Below are 21,455 nucleotides of genomic sequence, written 5' to 3'. Positions count from 1 at the left end.
TTTCTGGCTGGGACTTTGAATTAATTTAAGGCACAAAAATCCACCACGGGAAATAATGCAATCAATAACTCCTCTCAAGCACAGACTAACACAGAGCTTGCCGTGAGTGTCTTTCCTTTGCCCATGATTTTCTGCCCTCTAAAGATTCAATTTTCTGTACGACTTGTTTATTGCTGATGACTCAAATTCAGTGTCAGCATCTTGGCAAGAGGGATTTGAATGAAACAAAGCTCCTCATAAAGAGAACTGTGAGTCATTTACTTCTCCCACTCATGATGCAGACAGTCTCCCTGTCTGGTCTCCCAAAAATATGCCAAGAGACAAAAGATTTCATTTTGTAGGGTGCAAGTACAGAGATACCAGAACTCCACAAATATATCACGTAACACATACAAGAACACAAAAATATATATCAGGAGTAATTTTCTTTTTCAATGTCTTTTAAAAATGATGTTTAACTACAGTAGCAGCTTAGAAAACTGCTCAGAACTAGGATGAAGAAACAAATGGCAAACTATGGCAGTGGGCAGAAAAATTAATGGGATCCCACACTTTCACTGGAACCAGTGCCATAAATTACAGTACTGCTCAAGTGCCTTTAAGGAGATTATGCTCTAGCTTAAAGGTTTCAATTTGTTTCAATTTTTTTTTTAAAGTGACAACTTTACCCACCTATATCTGAATTCTCTTTTTTCCCCCAAGGGTACATTTTGCTCCTGTTTGTTGCAAGCAAAGCAGAAAGTGGCTGAATTTCAGTGAAAGATAAGGAAGAGCGCTCCATGTGTGTCTACAATGAGAAGCTTATAATGTTTCCTAAAGACGGTTTTAATTCAGGGGAAAATATTTAAACAGATTATGCTATTAACAGAGAAGGTAAACTATTTTAACAGAGCTGAAATAAGAGATTCAAGGTCTTCTGAATTTGGAAAGTATTCCATTACTTTCTTCCCATTCTTTTGATAGAGAAATTAAGTATCTGCTGCATAACCAGCCAAGTGCTTAGTTTTAATTCAAATTCTACTGTTTTAAAGAAGTATGTGAGCAGCAAATAATTTTGTAGGTAAGCCATTTTTTAGTATCTCCACCTTGAACCCCAGAAGACCTCTTAATGAGTTTCCCCACTTACTTTCTAGTCCCAAAGTCTTCAGCACATTTTTCCAACACCCAAAATACTCCTGGGCTTCAAAAGAAAGGCAAAAAAAGACCTGGGGGGACGGGGCAGGGAGGAGAGGGGGAAGTCATCCAAATGGAACCCCAAAACACCTTATTTAAGCCAATTAAAACAATCCCAGGGATTTTGTGACTCAGACTTTCTCGGGGCTGGCAGGGCTGGGGAGCAGCAGCGTGTGCCAGCGGCGTGGCACCGGGCCAGGAGCTGCTGAGACCCCGTGCCTCGGGAAGCGGGGAGCTGTGTGGTCCTCGGGCATCCCGGAGCTCCCCTGGAACGGGGAATTTGCACAGCACTACTTTTATGGCCTGGATTATTGTAAAGTAAACAGAGGCTGGTTGAACAGTGAAGGTTTCCATTCTCAGTGTCAAGGGTTTATTTCATTATTTAAAGCTTTAACGAACACTTTATATAATGAAAGCAATCCTTGCCATTTTTGGAATTTTATGACTGTTAGGACCCTTCATAATGTTGTTTTCCTTCCTTTATTGCTTTATAAGGCTTATGGGGCAACCTTGAAGTGTATATCCTTTCTGCAGCTGCTGGAAGCTCATCTTTCATCTCTCCACTGGCTTTCCTGTTGCCTATGAGGCATTTGCCTGTTCTAGTTATTCTCCCTGTCTCTAACAAATGGAGCAGAGTCAGATCTTGCTCAAGATAAAAATAAAATACAATTCTGAAATCTATGCCTAAGGAAACATTCCTGATAAATGTTATTTAATAGGCAGGCTTTATATTTCAAGTTAAAAATTTTCCCTACAGAAAGATAATTACAGCAGTAATTTCACTTATCATTATTTAGAATTTACAGTTCAGAGCAAATCAGACATTTCCATAAATGCCGCTCTGTGTACTGCAAATTTGTGTCCCGATTTTTTCCCAGTCCTGAAAATGCCTTGAAAAAAAAATTACAGCAGGAGGAGGAGGAGGAATCCTAAAGCAGGAACATATAATAGATGTATGAAACAAAATTGAGAACACATATCCAAACAAGTCTGTGCACATATTTGGTCCTCTGGGTAGAAAAATATGTTCAAGGCTTTTCACAAGGAAAAAATATCTAGGTAAAATGGTAAAATTCATTAATAGTGAAATTTCTTATTTTTGCCACTTCTCCAGGAAGTAGCTTATGAAAATAATTCAGCTTGCAACCTAGTGCCTTTAACCATCTTTTCACTACTTTTGACATTACTAAGTTTAACCAAAAAAGTGCAATAGGGTTAATCTTGGAAAAGAACACTAATGTTCCAAAAATCAACAATCCCTCATCCATAATTTTGCTCCTAGTACACTGATTCATCACATTATGACTACAGATCTCTTCCCAAATTTCAATTCAGAACAGAAATCTGGAATTCCTGTTTTCATGTGCTGGAAAAAAAATGAGAAGAACTGCTTTGACCTGATGTATTGCAGCATTCTCCCTATTGACATGGGCTCACCACAAAGCTTTTGTATTTGGTATTAGTTATGCTAGTCAATAATAGAACTGATTCTATCTACAATATCTAAAATAATGTTATTTTACCTTAACGTGGGTTAAAGACATTATGTTGATTTTAAAAATAGGTTTTTAGAGCAGTTGTACTGTAGTATTAGAATGCCAAAATGTCCAAATCTCTTCCCACGGTTTTTGTAAAAATAGAACCTCTTCTGGGGAAAAAACCCAAAAAACCTCTTCATGCAAATGCAAATTTCCACATACTTTGACAGCTGGATGCAAAGAGAGAAAAACACAGATATCTTAACTACCATGGGAAATCTGAAGTAAGAATACTCCCTTTTTATACAATTTGAAGACCACTAATGGTTATGGAAGAATATTGAGAAGTTTTAAGTAGTAGCGAACAGGGACTGGAATTACCATGACAACTGTGCTGAGTGACCATAATGTCTTTAAAAAAGTATCACTTGGGAGATCACTGAGCCTAGTAATCTGGTCTGCAATTTTAGTGCACCGTGTTTTGCTACATGACACATATGACTCTCGAGAATTTTTTTTTAAATAATGATTTATGAAGGGAACATGAATGTCTTCTATGGCAATATTCACCTTTTCTTTTTTTTTTTTCTGAAATGGTGTTTGATTTACTAAATTCAGTAAATAAGTTATTTCCTGTACTATCACAAACTTTGTGGCAAGCAATCAGGGATCACCAATGCCTATTGCCCATAAAAGTCAGATACATCCATATCTGCTTTCCTACTCCCAACAGTTGAGAACCAACCCTCTCCTAAGCCCAAAGTGCCCAAGGGTAATGAATGTGAACAGTGCAGTTCACAAGGAAGCCTCCAGACATCTCCAAGTTCTGATAAGCAATTCTCCCAAAAAACCTAACCCACATTCCTGCTGCCTTCATTTCAGTCCCCAGTAATTCCAGTTCTTTTTTCAAGCTTTCCAACAAGAGTAAAATAACTTGTTTCCTTCCCAAAAAGCCCCCAAAAGAATAAAAACACATTAATTTTAAAAGCAGCCAAAAGGGAACAACCTCCTCCAGTGCACATTCCAGCACTGTGCTAGGCAGGAACAGCAGATCAGAGTGAACACCCTTGCTCTGAGTGATGAGCACTCTACCAACAACACTGAATAGCTACTCACATCCTCTGCCTCAGCAGATTTTTAACTATTCTGTGCAAAATAAAACTACCTCATTTCTAGTTTCCTTCTTACAACTGAAGGATGGCCATCGATGGATTTATCTAAGAGACAAGATACTGTTTCATATCTGGAGGAGAAAGGAAGTTTAGTTTCATGTGCTTTTACACGTGCCCTTATACATGAAGGCATCTTCTCCAGGTTTATTTTGCCTGAGACAGGCTGGACATGGTCCAAACATAGAGTAAGTCACAAAAATTTAGGAAAGCCCACACCTCTTTCTACAGTATTTATTCTTGGTTTTCAGTTAGGTTCTTGCCATGATGGCTGCAATGGACCCTTGTGTTATTTCACCTGGGAACACAGTTTCACCAAGCGGAAGAGCACTTACTGCTTAGACACAGCAGGAGGTTGCATTCAGGTACATTTTATGAATCTAATCAACATCCTCTGACGCATATTTCACAGTCCAAATAATTCTAAGCAGGTGCAAAATTGTGTTACTCCTGTTCTACCTCTCACACAGCTGAAAAGTAACTCTGGTATTACAGCTAGAGACAGAAAACACCACACTCAGGAATTTCTGTAGTACCATAGCACATAAACACTGGGGCTGTCTTTCCAAGGGAATTTGTTCATCATTTTGTGCCTCAGTATTTCACTTTAGCACATGAGGCACCAGCCCCAAAGCAGAGCATCTGCATTTTAGTTCTGTCCCACTGAAGGCCAGTGGAGAACTGGTGACTGGTGAGACAGACCACAGAGGCTGCTTGGGGAGTGAACAGAGCAACCTGGAAGTGATGCCTTCCCCGAAGAAGCATTGTGGAGGGAAGGACAATGGTTTTATTCACAAACCTCGCAGCTCATTTTCACTTGAGGAAAAAGTGACATTCCATTTTACCAACATTATCCTTCAGGAGGTCTTCAAAGGTGTCAGACAAGTACATGGCAACTTTTGGGTCACTGAGTCCCATGTAATGCAGAAGAGCTTGTCAAACTCTCTAAGGAAGAACTGAGTCTCATCTGGAACTAAATTTAGCTGCAGTCATTTATTGTTTGGTTTTTTTTATTATTCCAAGCTGCTATAGTATCCCCTTTAGCATTCTGGGGGAATTTTTTCACTGATCTCAATCTTTTCAACTTGAAATATATATTTTCCATTTAATCCTATACAACTGGCTTTCCTGGTTCCTTGGTAGACAAACTTCATTTGACTAAAAAAAGTGAACTACCTCAAAAAAGCAAGAGATCAGCCAGTTTTGTAAAACCTATCTTATCAAAGACAATTCAGGTTGTGTTCTATCAAGTTTAAATTTACCTTCCTGTCTTTAATTTTTGCTTTTAGCATTCCAGTGCTGATATTATCTAGTTGCCTATTTCAGCAAATTTTTCTTCCACTGTTATTAATATATAATAACCACTACAAAAACTGTTTCTAAAAAGACAAAGGCTTCCAAAACAGCACAGTTCCTGGAAGTATTTCTTTTCCTGCTAACATGAAAAAAACTAAACACTCATTTCTATTAATATGCAGTTCAAAGAAAAAAACAGCTCAGATTTTCAAGCAAATCTAGGCCTGAAAACTAAGGAAAATGTATGCAGAGCAAAGTGATCTACCTATCCTGGTGATGTAGAGTAAATGAAATCTGTCTCTGGGCTCAAGAAATCAGAAAAATTAATCCTTATTTTATAGCCTGCAAATGCAATTTAGGCTGATATGATAAAATTTTGTTGACAGTCTGTTTGATCCAACAGCCAGATATGACAAAACAGGCAGCAATTTAAAGGCCTTTGCAATACATGAACTGCAATTCATGTTAATAAGAGACCCAAATCACTTCATCTTTTCTATGCAAAAAAACTACATTTGAAAACTGTCACTAGGGCATTTCTGCATGAACCAAAGTACTGAAATTCCACTTTTAAAAGAAATAACCTAAAATGCATTCATGTAATTTTCCCACTCCGTTCCACAAGGACCTCAAACAGCAAGAGGAATTAACATCATTTGATTACTCAACTCAATCCCTAGCATGTTACTAAAGGAACAGAAAAGCCCAAAAGCACCTCGCTGTTCTCCTGCTATGTGGGCAAAGTGTTTATGAAGCACTGGAAATATGCATCCTTTGACTCAAGGACTCCTATTACCCAAAGGCTGACTCAGATCCTACCCTCTTAAGCCTGCAAAACAACTTGAAAGGAAAAATACTTGCATACCTTCAATTACCTCAAGACACAATCGATGTCCCTGTTCTCCACAGGTTTCACAGTATTTGACAATTACATTTTTTCCCCTGCTGTTGTTCACCTCTGAAGGCTCCTAAAGGTCTGTAACATTATTACAGACCTAATGTGACAGCTCATACTGACGTTGGCACAAAGCAGCTGTTCTCATAGGAATTATTGCCCTCCAGAGCCTGTGAAATACTTGGAAATCTGCAAGCCTCTGCTAGGTCCAGAGCACACACTTCCATGCAGCTGGAAAATCAGATTTTCATACTCTCATCCTTCTTTTTCTCCATTTCCAGCTTACAACTTCTCCTGATCAAGATATGGAAATTTGCTGTTGTAAGCCAGATGTGCAAGCATTTTTTTTCCTCAGTTTTGAGTTCATGATTTATTTCATACGTTAATGAGGTTATTCTGTGATTTCTGTAGCCTTTTCCCTCGTATTTCAAAAAATAATAAAGTATTTCAACCCAAAAGAAGCCACTAATTTCACATCCTTGTTTCCTTCTTTCCTGCAATATAGAGTTCTTTTCAAAAAGAAGCTGGAATTAAATCATAGCTATGCCTACTAAAATAAAAGCAAGCAAAATTTTACTGAGGAGTGTTCATTTTCACCTGTGCTAGAAGCCAAAACCTGCTTTTTTTACAGGCAGGCGTTTGCAAAGGCCATTTTCCATGATGACAAGTTTCAGCACTTGAGTTTGTCTTTCACAGACAGGGCTGGTGGTTTAGAAGTTTTTGAGAAAGCCCAAGAATGCATGTTTGTAACAATATGTCAAAATATACTCTTCTGCTCTTGTTCTCCACTTGTCATGTGGTGAAAAGTAGCTATTTATTATCACAAATGTTTGTTAATTTGCTGGTTTGTAGGAATTCCCCATGTGGCTTATTTATGTTGTGGATCCACAGGTAAATTGGCAGACATGCCAGCCTGAGAGCTGAAGGAACACCAGTAAACACACCTTACAAAACCCAGCACTCCATTTGCTTTTACATGTATAATACAGCTATACTTTAGAAGTGCCAATACAGATTACTTAACATGCAGAAAACCAACAAGAGACTTGATTTAATAATCCATTATTAAGTCCTAGCTGGGAAATAGGACTAGCAGACCCTGGGAAGATAGCCATCTTTTAAGAAACTAAGAAATCAAGAATTAAGGTAGGATTTACACAAGTATACACAAAACACTGAATTTTCAGCATAATTCAGATAGCACATCCAGCCAGGTTGCTTTGGGCAGAAATGCATGTGACCAGCATCACAGCCTTTGGCCTTGTACTGCCACCCAAGATCCTCAGTCCTGCAGTTGTCTCCTCAGGCACTTGTTTGCCCACAAATGATGCTGACCTGAGTGCCTCACATGGGTGGACAACTGTCCACTTAAAGCTGACAAAACCAGAGATGAAGCACCTGCTGAAGATACACCATTGCCCTACACAAGCAGATCCATGCATTCAAACAGACTCTGTGAATCCACATGGGCACAGCAGGACATTGCTCAGAGCAGCTGCTGGACTGGGTGATGCTTAAGGAGTGACTCGATAAACCTGAAACATTAGGCCAAACCACGCCTTAATTTTCTTCTGCAAGTCTACCCAGACTCGTTCCTCTCTTCTTTCCAACGGACAATGATGCTGCAAGGCTGTGCCACGATTTCACTTTCAGTGATCTTCATTCTTATCTACATTCTCATCTGCCTTGCAAATCAGCTGCTCAGATCTGCTTCACAGGTGTCCACACACTACCTGAGCACAGGCTAGCCTCACTCAGATCTGCAGACCATGAAGCTGCATTGCAAACATGTTCAATCACCCCCTGCTGTTTAATGTTCACAAGATTTATAAGCTTTTTTTAATTTACATTTATTAATCATCTACAGTCTCAGCTATTGCTCATTCTAACATCCTCCTGGAGCAGCTGAGTACAGCTAGGGCGTTCCACGGCCAAGGCTGATAGCAGACCTTGCAGCTGCTCCCCTCTGCACACAGTTTGGAAGTTTCACTGTCTGGCCCACAGGAATTCCTCTCCATTTCCATCTGATGTAATCACTACTCTATGACTTCCTACCATGGTAGCTCTGCAAAGCCAACCTCCCCATCAGAACATCTCAGTTTTCACTGCAATCTTTGTTATATAATTCAAACAAGGAACAGCAAAACCAGAATCAGATGCTTTCTTTAACTAAAACATGATCCCCACAATAGTTATACAATATAAATAGTGAGTGGTATCTGAAAACCTGTACATTGAAGATGGAAAAAATGCATCATCTTTGTGTCTTCCTGAAGAGGAAGGCTTCTGCCACTTCTCTAATAATGTCATGCTTTGGATGTCTGAAGACATTAATTTTCATGGATGGAAAAGTGTAAGAAACACAGGAATTATCACACTGGATCCCATCCAGTGTCAAAAATGGAGGAACAGTCACACTGGATCCCTTCCAATGCTCTTTCGTGTCTCCCAGTCCATACAGTTACTTAGAAGACATAGTAAGGCAAAAAGTTTCAAAGAGAAAATGTCAATAATCTACCCTCTTTCTCCTCACAGTGTCATTGTATCAAAAGCTATTAGAGATTAACCTAAACCTCAGAGCACGACATTGCAAAAAACACTGTCACAGCTCAGAGTACCTTTTGGCTCCCTAGGAAAACTGGAACCCTGTTTTGAATCTTGCTGAAGTCTTGGCCCCAGTGAGTTTCAATGAAGAATTAATTCCACAATGTAATTACACTCAGAGTGAATTTGCCAAGTTTTAAGTTATTTAAATATCCCCCTACCCTCTGCCACAAAGAGTTCATGACATACCTTCTCTGCAGCATTCATTATTTGACACACTCTTGTCAGTTCCTCCTTGCAATATAATTAATTCCAGATTTTCAAGAGTCTTTAGATACAGTTTTTTTCTGTGCTGTTCATCATTCTCACCCTGCTACCACAGCCACAGGCCAGTTCCCCTGTGGGTAAGGCAAGGCAGTGGGTAGTGAAGGGAGAAACACTTGGATCATGCTCCAGCCTGGAGTTTCCCAGTGCTCCCCGTCCACGGTTCCCAGCTGCCAGTTCTGTGCAGCACTGCCCACCTATCCCAACTACTGACACCCACACTCACATCTCTCTTCTAACCCAACTGCTCCAGCTTGAAAACTCTGAATACACACCTTTATCCCAGAGCCAGTTTTACAACCTCTTACCAGCTCCCAAACGTAGAGATTAGCTATGTTTAACTGAGGAAACTCAACAGATCTGCTTTTATAGTAAGGTGCTCCAAGGTCAGAGGTTTAAAAGGAAAATAAAACCCCATATATCACACACAGAACATATTTGGACTACTTCATACTCTCAAACAAAAAAAAAAAATAAATATTATATGCATCATTTATTTCTATATTGCTAAAAGCCTTCCTTATAATGCTTGCAATTTCAGTACCATCAATCATTATGTCATTATTAGGAGTGAGTTTTTCTGTTGGATTTTTTTCTACTTTGTGGTTCCCCTCTTTTTTCCCTTGGCTGCCTAGTTACTTACTGATGTAAAAATCACATTTTTTCCAGGATAGCACAACTTCTCTGGTTCTTTCCAATCAAAATTATGCTACCCCAGAATGCTCTCTGGACTGAAGCAGAAAGGTTTGAACATCCACATCAGTCTAAACCTATCTCATTTGAGAATATTAAACCCAGGAGAGTAAAAGCGTTGAAGTGACTATGAAGACAAAGACGTATTTTTGCTTCATGCAAGTTAGAAAGCAGACTTCAGCTAATAAAAGAAAGAATCCTCTTTCTACTTGTTTCTTGTTAGGATTCTGTTGCAAATTTTTCAAAAAGAAAAATAACATCACATCCATCACACTCTTACTAACCCCTTCCCTACAACTTGTCTCCAAAAAGTGGTTAAGGGAGTGGCTACTGTATAAATATTTCTAAATACCTTAGTGGCTTGTGACTTTAAATCAGATATACACACACAGTTTCCTTTTCTTTATGTCTTTGAAACCATACATATACATATATACACTGTGTATATATACTGTATATGTGTATATATATATATTCATATAAAATAAAAATAATTTACTTTTTGTTTAGGAAGCTGGAGGACAGTTTCCTTTTAAATGTATAAAGAAATGTTGTCAAGCCTCTACACCAAAAATATTTGCTGATTTCTTTAGACATGGGTAACTCCTATACAAGAGTTCTGCATGATTACTTAAAAAAACAAATGCAAATATTGTATCAATGAATGCCAAAGTGAAATCAGCACCCATCTCAGTAACCTGGAGGAATAAAGTCCTTTCTTTTTCAACTTGCAAACTTGCATTTGCACTGATATTTAGGTACATGCCTTATATAAAGATATCTGAGATTTCTTTCGCACAAAAATTATGATACAACTTACAATCACTAACTCTTTAGGCTCATAAATTCTTCAAGGGCTCAAAACACCAGAGCATCCTAAAGCTGTAACTTGGGTTGTGATTATAGGTACTGTACAGGCATGTCCAGGTAAGATCGGTCCATGCTTTTAAAAATCTATGCAAATTCAGAAGTAGCTCTGCATGTATCTTTGCTTACCAGTGAGCCACTGCTGGTTATGGCTGACTAAGGGAAGAACGTGGACAATCAGGATGCAAGTAAAAAATTTTAAAATATATATATTGACTATGTTTTTTTTTATTAGGTTAAGTTCCCATTTGCCAAAAGGGCTTATGTAAGGCTTACAGCTCCTAGGAACAAACACTGAAATGAAATGTCTTTCTTTCAAATGACATTAATTTACAAAACTGACTGCTTCTGACCCAGAAACCATCATTGTCTGGTGTTGACCTGGTCTGTAGTTTCAGGTGCACTATCAGAGCATATTAGGACACACAGAGCCTAGTACAGCACTTTCTCTGCAGCTTCTAAGCACCACTGGAATATAAATAATGTGTAATAACAAGCATTTATACCTCCACCATGAAAAAACACTTGCCCTGGGTTGTATACCTCAGGCTGTGTATAAATTTTTACTCCTTAACCTATGCAAGCTGTATGTCAAACAGCCCCTTTAAAAATCACAAGTTTTTGCAAAGTCAAGCACTGCATAATGGCTTATTTCAGAAGTTACACTCTGCATACATATGTATGAAGAAATAACAAGGGAAAAAAGCAGCTCAGCTTATTTGTCTTTTGGTCACCTAATCAAAAAGGTGACTGGATTAATTTTTACTATATATCAATGGAGTCACTGGAGAGCAACCACAACTGTTTTTCCATGTGGCAGATGAATGACCTTTGCCATGGCCTCAGAGAAAGACAAGCCCATGTTTTGTCCAGGTACACCAGGGCCACAGTTCCCTTCTGCCTGCTCATGTAGGGATGATCAGATGTGCTACATCAGTGCTTGCTCTCTTTCCTTTCTCACAGCATACCAAGGGGCTCATTTAATTTCTTTCATAGGAGATCAGGCGGACACCAACCAGGAAAAGATGTAAAATATTAAGGATGCTTGCTATGCATGATCAGAAGGGGATACACAAAGTATTTCTCAAGGGAAATCACTGCCCTAGTTCAGCCAAAGTTTTTAACACTACAACTGAAGATCACAGAGTGGGACAGACATTGACATACGTACGTAAAACCTACGTATGCACCCCTGAAATTCAAAATGCCAAAGAGTATCACAGATTCGTCTGAAGCTCACTACTGCCTTTCCTCCTGCAAAACACTGTCACTTTGTGAATTCTCTTTCCCATTAGGGTCAATTCAATGCATTTTTTTCAGGACTATACCACCCACAACTTTACAGAGTCCTCTCTTCTTGACCTTACCTCTTTGTCCTAGAGAAAATGGCACTGCTTGCTTTCATTTAAGAGTTTGGCAAGTCACTGATGGAGCCTCAGTGGGTCCCAGAGATGTTATTACCATGGTTTACAGAGGATTTCCACACCTAAACTTGCAGGCAGGCACTGCTTTCAACCACGAGGTTTTCCACACGAAGCCACACCTCAGCAATCAGAGTGCCTTGTGACGCCTTCTCCCCTTCATCTCCCTCCTAAATCAGGAATCTTGGCAGTTCTCTCTCCTCACACAGTGAATGCAGGGCATTGCTAACACACTGGTGGATCTTCAGCAGTGCATTCAGCAGGTACTGATACCACCAAGAGTGTTTACACTGTCTCCAGCAATTCTCACTGGTGAATTCTAGAAAGATTCTCAGCTAAGCAAGCTACTTACTTATCTGGCTACCCCACCAATACAGGACTAACAGATCCTGGTAAAACTTGGGATGCAGGCTCCTGCAAAGCTATGGGCTGCACTGGCTATCTGAAATGAGTGGAAAATAACATATATTCATTAATAACAATGTATTTATTATATATTTATTTTAAATGAGTATATGAATACATAATCAATACATTATTTATAATAACTGGAAATAAGTAAAACAATAGTGGGAAGTCTCTGGTACAGCTGTCAAGAAATAGAGGAAGCCTATAATATAGATCCATAGTAAACTTAAAAATTGAATAAAATTACCTTGTGTTCTAGGACAGGAAGAGGGATATGGGGAACCTAGATATAACCTTGGCACCCAAATGCTGTTTAGACTACCTACAGCTCCTCCTTTTAGCTTTAACCTGTTCTCTGTCAGCTACAGGCAGATAACCTTTCAGCCTACTCCTGTAGGCTACCCTAGGCCCTGCTGGGAGAAGCAACCACAGAATCACAGAGTATCCTAAATGGGAAAGGACCCACAAGGATCACGAAGTCCAACTCACAGCCCCTCACAGGACATCCTAGGAGTCACACCATGTGCCTGAGAGCATTGTCCAAAGGCTCTTTGAGCTCTGGCTGGCTGGTGCTGTGACCACTGCCCTGGGCAGTGCCAACCAACCTCTGGGGGTAGGAACTTTTCCTAATGTCCAACATAAACCTCCCCTCACACAACTTCAGGCCATTCCCTTGGGCCCTGTCACTGTCACCACAAAGAGATCAGTGCCTGCTCCTCCTCTACCCCTCGCCACAAACTTGTAGACAGCAGCAGGGTCCCTGAAAGACATTAAGAGCACAACTCTGCTGCTGATCCCTCCTTGAGCACAGGACACGAAGATCAAGACACAGGATGAAGTCTTTGGTTGTGGCTGAGAAAAAAAGAGCCCCTTGGGTAGAGAGTTCAGAAGAGTGAAGGAGATGGATTTCAAATCTGTGAACCTCAGCAAACAACACTTTTCCTCTATTGTTCATGAAAATTCAAGGTTGCAAAGCATTATTACACTGGACAACATGTAGGCTGCCTGTGTTCTCATTTAGACAGACCTAATTTAGTATTACACTTCCTCTTCTTTCAGCCACTGCTTCTGCAAGCAGCAATCCCAGTATGGACTCAAAAAAAAGCCTCTGAAAGCTCAGCTTTCTGAATACTGCTGTGCAGTCACTTGCATCTGTAATTTACTCTCACAGAAATAAATGCTAACGTGCTTGGAAAATGAGACTTAATTTTGTGATGTGAATAAATTTTCCTGTGTAAATCTCTCTATACAATTTTATGTTATTCTTTCTAAAAAACCAGAAATTACTACTGCATTCTAGTTGCAGTTCCAGAGTGAATACTGGGATTTATAATCTGAGATTTACCACCGCATGACACAAGGGAACCGCTCTAACTCCCCTCCTGCATTTACTAACAACAGAAGTGTTGTGTTCACATTAAGATGGATGCATTTACTAAATACAAAATAAAGTAACTGAAACACTGAATAGCGAACAGACATTTCCACATATTTCACAAACCCATCAAAGAAATCCTTTGTCATTGGTGCAGAAGGCTTTGGCATGTTACTCATCACAACTTTATCTCATAAGAAGAAAATCAAGGAAGGTGATTTATCCCCAGACTCCCACCTCTCTGGCACCCAACCACAGGCAAGTCGATGGCAAGTTGCTGCTTTACATACATCTTCCTTTTTTATGCTCCAAAGAAAAAAGAGGGAAAGTCAGAAAAAATTAAAAACCAAAATAAATGATTCCTTGAAGGAGAGAACTACACTACAAGTAATTATAGATATGTGTTCATTTCAGAAAGCAATACTACAGAAGGACAACTTTATGAAGCAGCAGCATCTGAGATTTTACCTTCCTAAAGCAACTAACACAGAAAATATTTCACCTGTTTCCTACCTGCATGTATATATATATATATATATATATATATATATATATATATTTATGTTATTTGTCACAGGGGATGCAGCTTAGGTAAAACGGTTTCTCAAATCACATAACACCTAATATTGCAAAAGCCATGGAAATTACAGGTTCCATGCATCCATCTACCCAAATATCATTCAGAAAAGATATGCAGTAGCCCTTGTCTCCTTCAGTTTGAGGCCACTGCTCAGGATGATTTGCATTGCTATTCTGTATAAGACAGTAACATTATCTCAATGCAAATGTTTCTATGTAATATAGTGAGTAATTACCAAAAGCATCATGGCACCATGTCCTCATGTTATACTTACTTTAGTACATGAGGAAATAAAGTAAGTGTAACTTCCAGAAGTCAGGTAGGCAGTCCATGGCAGCAGTGAGAACTGAACGCAGATCTCCAGGTTGTGTATTACCCAAAATATCAAACTACCCTTTAAAAAAGTAGTAAATCTTTCAGAGCATGCTGTTTTTCTTCCCTTCTGATGATGAAATAGATTCTGCATTCTCTTTTTCTTGCTTTTATAGGTCACCAGGCTACACAAACAGCTTATTCTGTATGTGTAAAAAAGGCAGCTTCAGAACACCTGTTCGCTTTGGCTGGACTAAGACTGTACATACTTTTTAAGTACAAAGACCAACAATTCCTCTGACTCCTCAATTATCTTTATGATCTACATGATCATTTTGATTAATATCTGACAATGCTCTTCTGTAGTCCTGGCAAGGTTAGATGCATATCATTACCAGCTCACTCATGTTTTTGTCCAGGAAAAGCTATAGGAGCAAATATATTTGTGATATTCACGTCTTCCCTGAGGGAAAGAAGGACCTATCCCAAGAGGTTGCATTCAATCATCTCCTCCATAGAGAGTTAAATGCTGAGCTGTGGTAAACATCACAGTCAGACAACAGAATATTAAAACAACAGGAAAAACCATCCTTACTCATCTCTTTTATGCAACATACCTACTGCAATTCAAGGAGATAAAAATGTGTGAATTATTTGGATTAAGCCTGTGAAATATAATTGAAGATAACCAGAGGCCAAAAGCAAACAGCAGCAATCATTAGTAGAGACTGGAGAACCTCAAACCTACATCATCGAGTAAATTCATGGTGAGCCCCATCCTGCAATGCACTTAGTGAGAGTCACCTCACCTCACAGAGGATGTGTCAGGCAGACAGTGAGGGTGAACTGATCTGTTGAAACACTTCTGTATATTGAAAATCTATGAAAATGTGTTCCCTCCAGGAGGCAGAAGAGATTTCCATATAATCAGAAATAGCAGATACATGGCAATACGATTCCCATTTAATAAAATAGGAGGTAACTATTAAGCAGCAGATTTAAATCTACTGAATAAAGCAGTAGTTTTCTACATGGCACATCACTCCCATATGGAACTGACTGCTCCAGCACACTCTACAGAGCAACAGTAAGATTAGCTGCAAAGATGGATCTATTGAAAAAGAAGGTCCAGACACATGTTGGACCAGACATGGAACAACTTATGCCCCTCACTTTCAGAAACTAGGAGGCTCTATGAAGGGCAGAGGAACATTATACCCAACTTGTGCTGGGTTCTTGCAGTAGTTATCTATCCACAGGAGACGGGTGATGCAGCACAGACAGGCTGTGCTGCTGAGATGAATGATTTCAGCAAGGCACTACAACTCTTGTGGTGGAGTTCTCAGATCTCCTCGCTTCTTTCCTCTACCAAATCTGCTTCCAGCCCTGGGCACAGTGCAGAAGTTGCTGTCAGCACTGACTCATATTCTCCTTAAAATGGATAAAGATCAACAGCCATTGACCAGGAAGTCTCACCAAGAAGCCTGCAGACCCCATCAGATCCCAGCTGAATCACTGCTAATTGCATCTCACATACTGCCTGCAGTGCAAAAGAAAGTTGTCACCTCGGGTCTCTTCCATCATCTCTCCTTATCAGTCAGCATGTGTGAGGTCAATGGTGAAAAGAAAGTCAGATGGCTATGTGGACACTGATGTCAAACTGCCAGGACTCAGTTTAAGGAGCAGAAATAAAGAGCAGTCTGTTTTCTCTAGGTTTCCTCCATGAGCTAATAATGTCTCCCTTCTCCTTGGAGATGATGCAATTCAAACTTTCAGTCTTCCAAGAAGTGGAGAGTTGAAGAGCCATATGCTACACATGTCATTTTGGGCCCAGTTGTTTCATAAAGCAAGTAGACAAATCATACAAGTTGGGCACAGGAATTCCTGCTCCATTTGTGAGATTCTTGTTTATGCATGCAAAGCACTAGCATGGTTATCTCTGGCAAATGAAGGAGAATATAAATTAAAGTAAGTATTAATCACACACTTTATCTGCAATCTAAACTAGCAGGTTATTTTCATTCTATATATGAACATATTCTTGAAGCTGCAAGATAGTAATTTAAAAGACAAGCAATTCAAAGCTTTCACAGATGACACTTCAGGTAATGAGATTTTTTTTTCCCCTGACATCTTGTGTTTCATCTTACCTTACAACTAAATTATTTAGTGTATTTTTAAATATATATATATATATAAGCATTCTAAACACTAAGCTGTGTATGACCTACTTATTTTGAGTTTTCAATTAAAAAATAGATATTCCAAGAAAAAATATTTCCTATGCTATCATCAAATAAAGGAAGTTGACTTAATCCACGAAACAAAGACTTGTGAAGGTGAGACACATGCACCAGTGAGCACAAGAAATCTTTTGAACTGCAGTTCTAACTCAGAGAAATGAGTTTTCAATTAAAAAACAACATTTCCCATGTGACTCTCCCAGTCACTAAAGCACATGACAGCTTCAGCCGCTATCAGTGTGGTGGCTGTGACAGGTCACCCCACAAAGGATGTTGAATGTGCAGCTCATATTTAATTGGCTTGATTGTAGGGATTTGCATATACATAAAACACAGGCTGATGTGAAGACTTCATCAGCATGAAATGGAGGTGGTTACATTCTCCATGCATGACCAAAGCAGTGAGGACAATCAAAGACTTTAATGTAATGAGAGTTTTTAACACTTTAATTGCCTCTGCTGAGTGCATAAATAGACTGATAGAACAATAATGGAAATTAAATTATCTGAAGGTTTTACTACCACTAGATGTTTATCCTGTCCATGCCCTTGTTTCTTCCCTCTAAAATAAAAATAAAAACCAACTGAGGCAATCATAAAGGACTTAAAGCCTGTTGTAAAAGAGACCAAGTGGTTAACTTTCAAGAGGCTTCTAAAAGACCCTTTGAAGTCTGAAGAGGAAGCCTCCATCCACTGCAGTGCCTCTGAAAGCACACCTGTGGGACAGGGAGAGTGACCACTCTGGAGGAAAAATAACCCAAGGGACTTAGAAGATTGGAACATGCAGAAGGAGGTAAAAAGGTAGTTAAATACAATTAACTCACTCTTCCCTGCTGAGCTGCAGGAGAGCTCAGGGTAAGTCCCACACTGCCCTTGAAATGCTCACGCACAGGATGGCTGGTAAAGGTAGTCCCATGTATGATGAAGGTAAAGCGTGCTACTTAAACCAAAGAATTTAGAAAAGTGGTAAGAATTTATATTGGGGTTTGAGCAGGCAGCACTGAGGAAGATACCATTATCTCAAGCAGGCATTTGGAGTGCTGCAAGGAGTGCAGAAGAATGCAGCTATGACATGGAGAAGAATTCTCCCCTTGTTGCACAATCCACTGCCATGGCTTTTTCACCTCCTGGAGATCCACAAGCCTTCACATCCCCACGCAAATGTACTCTATCCCTGCATGTGGAGCATGAGTTCAAGTATCTCTGCATCTGGCTTCCTGTGCCAGTGCCCACACTGTGAGTTCCTGAGGGTAGAATTTTTAAAAAAGAGGATTTATAATATTTTTAGAATATATAGCTTTGCTTGATTTTGTTCGCCAATCTCTTTTACATTTTACTTGAAACCATAAAATGCAAGCCACAGAGGGAGAGGACAACTAAAGTAAAATGAAAACTACAACCGTGGCTAAGTTCAAGGGAGTTTGATTTTGTAAAATAAAGACAGAAACCTAAAAGCACAGTCGTTGGTTTTCCTAGTAAGAAAGTGATGTTCCAGGCTGCACGGATTTAAGATTTTAACAAAAATATGCCAGAAAGCAGGAACAAAGTTACAGCCAGGAACATTTAAGTTTTTATGCAGGCAAAAGAAAGCTATAAAACATTATAAAAGATTTGTCTAGAATGTTTAAAATGGAGAGCATGCATTTATCAGACATTGAAGCATGATTTCCAGCCTGCACTTCAGAAACAAAATAGTAAAGCGTTTCCAGAATGTTTCACAGCTAACATCTACCAAGAAACAAAAGGTGAAACTATGTAAAGATTTCACACCCTTTCTCTGCATCTTTGAATCAAAAAGAATGGGAAGTTATTGTAGAAAGACATTTGTGTAAGTCATAAAAATAAATGTTTTAAATAAACTTTATTGAGTCACTGGCTTCTGAAATGCGAAGTTACATGACACTTCAGAAATTGTTTGACTGCTGCCATTCCTGTGCAATACTAAAATAGAAGCTTATGGATTCAGAATTGTCCCAGAAACATTTTCCACAAGCAATTTCTGCCTTTTCGTTGCAATGCAATAAAATTGACTCTTTATTGGACAGAAAAGTATCTAACAATAATAATCAAATAGAAAGAAAAGATTGTAACCTAATGAAAAAAATCTAACAGGAAAAAGGCACAGAAGTATTTCAGGTAATTAATTAACCCTTCTTACAAGTTACTGCAATAAAGTTTTAAAATGGAAACATATGATGTAATTTTACATGGTGAAGAACTGCACCCCTGCCAGAACCTTTTGCAGACAGAGAGGACCATGGAGTCAAAATGAAGCCCAGGAAATTTGCAGGGGGAAAATATTCAACCACTGCACACTGAAATTAAAACATAAGCCTGCATGGTGTGCATGTGTTTACACACCTAAAGCGCTAAGATTGCTTCAAAGGATGCTCAAAACTACAATTTCACTCTTCCCCCTGAAGCACTGAGCTGGGAGCAGCTCTGGGACCCCTTCCCCACAGTGACAAGCCAGGTCTCCCAGCCAGCCAGGCAAACACTGCCACGTGCCTTTGCTGTCTGCTGCAGCCTGCCCACCTGGCTGTCCTGCTGGGAATTTAAATTCAGAAAGAAGTTTAGCTCACTGCCTGTGCCTGCAGTGGGCAGTGGCTGTGGAACAGCAGATTCCAGGGTCAGATTAGGGCACAGGCTGCAGCACGGGGCTCTCAGTGCCAGCTGACAGGCACAGTGGCAGGGATGGCTGGGATGACAGGGCTCACTTGCACCAGGCACCTGGGACAAGGCACCAGGTTCTGCTCCCTCAGCACCACCCAGGGTTCAGGGAATCTGTTTTGTGCCAGGATATTGAACATATACACAAAATTTGTTCCTCATCCTTCAGTGCAGCCCTCATGCTCCCACACTGTGAACTGGGGAAAGAAAATGAGCACATGCAGACACAGATAATCACAAAATATACACAAAATAAATCCCACCATCAGGCCAGGGAGGACCAAAGCACCACGTAGCAGGAGATGGCCAGACAGCCACGGCAGGACAGTCCCTGCTCCTGATGGTGTTTACCACACAGGCAGTGCCAGAAAGAATTGAGCATAAATTTGCACTGTTATCATGGAAATTTCCCACAGCAGCTTTTACCACAGGATAACAATAGGGTCCTATGAGAAATTAAAGCTTATTTGAACCGGGTGATTTGCCAGCTCAGAACACAATGGCCCCTCTTCAGCAAAGAAGGTGTAATTTGATGTTTTTGCAAGCAGGAAGGATGGTCTTTTCTCCACAGCCCATGTGTAACTGAAGGCATGACTGCCAGGGGATGCAAACAGCCCGGCAGGAGCACAAAGCTCCCTCCATCACACACAAGCAGCAACCTCGAGCCACAGGCTGGACAAACAACAGCTTCTCCTTGGAAACAAAGCCGCCTTCATTGCCCCAAAACTGAGGGTTCCCTGTGGCCCAGCGCAGGTTTCTCCCTGGCTGTCACATGAGCAGAGCCCCAGCGTGTGCCCATTGTTAGCACGACCTTTCCCAAACAGAAGCCCAGTCAGCTGGCTGGGTCCAGGTCGGCTGCCTCTGCTGAGGGCATGGGGAGAACAAGGCAAACACCAGCTCCCAGTCACACCGTGGGTGTCTCATGTCACTGGTGGGATTTGGCCACTGCTGGTCCCTCCCAGCTTCAGCTTCTGGGAGTTGCACCACGGAATAAAAGTGCAGACACAAGCATGGAGGAGCTGCACAGGGAAGAGAATGAGGAGAACAGCTGCTTCCCTGCAGTGTTGTTTAGAGCCCAGGTGAGGAGAAGAGTAGGAAAAACTTTGCAGCATCTTCTCTAAAATCATCCTCAGAAAAAATAAAATCATCCTCAGAAAAAAATCCCCCACTGTCAGCAATGCCACGCTCATTGGAAAATGAGATAATAAACAACAGCCTGGGCATTGAAACCCAGTAACCCAAAGCCCAGGTCATGTTGGAGGAGCCCCAACTTCTCCAGGAGCTAAGAGATCACCTAGGGAATCAACACACAATTTCTCTAATGACTTTTCTGCCCTTTGGCTTTTCACTGTTCTTTTCCCTAACAAAGAACACTCCAAGACTGCCATTTGTACATCAAATAAATTATATTTGCGTATCTTCTATTTTCTTCTCTTTCTCCTGGAAGAGTTGGCATTGCTTTTCCTGTTTGAGAGGTAACAGAGGCAGGGAAAGGTCCGTGACCTAAGGGGCAGTTCCACCAAAGAAGGGGCAACACAGCAAGAACAGGTGATTGCTTTCATTCAGATCACACATATAGCAGACATTAATTCAGCAGAATTAAAACTCATGGGAATTCTTATCAACAGCAGCCAAAACCTCCCTTACATCATTTGGATTCACACTAATGGACTCAAAACCAAGCTGAGGCTTGATTTTCAGTTCTTTTCTGACAAGTCCAAACCTGATTTATTCAAATTGTGCTGCATCTGGATTCTGTACTGAAATACTACAAAAACTTCAAGTTTGGGAGAACTTAAATTTGTGTTTATTCAGTTCCAGGAGGAAACAAAGTAGATGAGCATATATGCAGTGGAAAACTTAATTTCCAGGTTGAGGCTGTTCACCTCTTCAGCTGGGTCTGCTCAAAATTCTTTGTGAACTACCGATAGGGGACACAGCCTGCACCACAGTCTACCTAAAACAGCATCTCCAACTTACTTCCAAGTGAAAGGTCCTTTCATCAAT

General features: G+C 40.1%; 1 protein-coding gene across 16 annotated transcripts in view; it reads right to left on the bottom strand.

Moving 5' to 3' along the window:
- The window catches only part of DIP2C (DIP2 acetate--CoA ligase C (putative)), a 308,352-nt gene that overhangs the window by 148,406 nt on the left and 138,491 nt on the right, over positions 1–21,455 (bottom strand). For 4 of the 16 annotated variants that reach the window (XM_086864743.1, XM_086864753.1, XM_086864766.1 and 1 more), the window contains exon 2: positions 12,213–12,302. The exons of 11 other annotated variants lie outside the window; for them this stretch is intronic. The gene's annotated coding sequence lies outside the window, so the exon portion shown is untranslated. The remainder of the gene's footprint in view (positions 1–12,212; positions 12,303–21,455) is intronic. One more of the 16 variants, XM_023921893.2, reaches the window with a different exon arrangement.

The sequence above is a fragment of the Cyanistes caeruleus genome, chromosome 1, assembly GCF_971803275.1.
Source record: "Cyanistes caeruleus chromosome 1, bCyaCae1.hap1.1, whole genome shotgun sequence".
Classification (NCBI taxonomy): domain Eukaryota; kingdom Metazoa; phylum Chordata; class Aves; order Passeriformes; family Paridae; genus Cyanistes; species Cyanistes caeruleus.
Note: the sequence above shows the minus strand (reverse complement) of the source record. Positions and strands in the feature narration are given on the sequence as shown.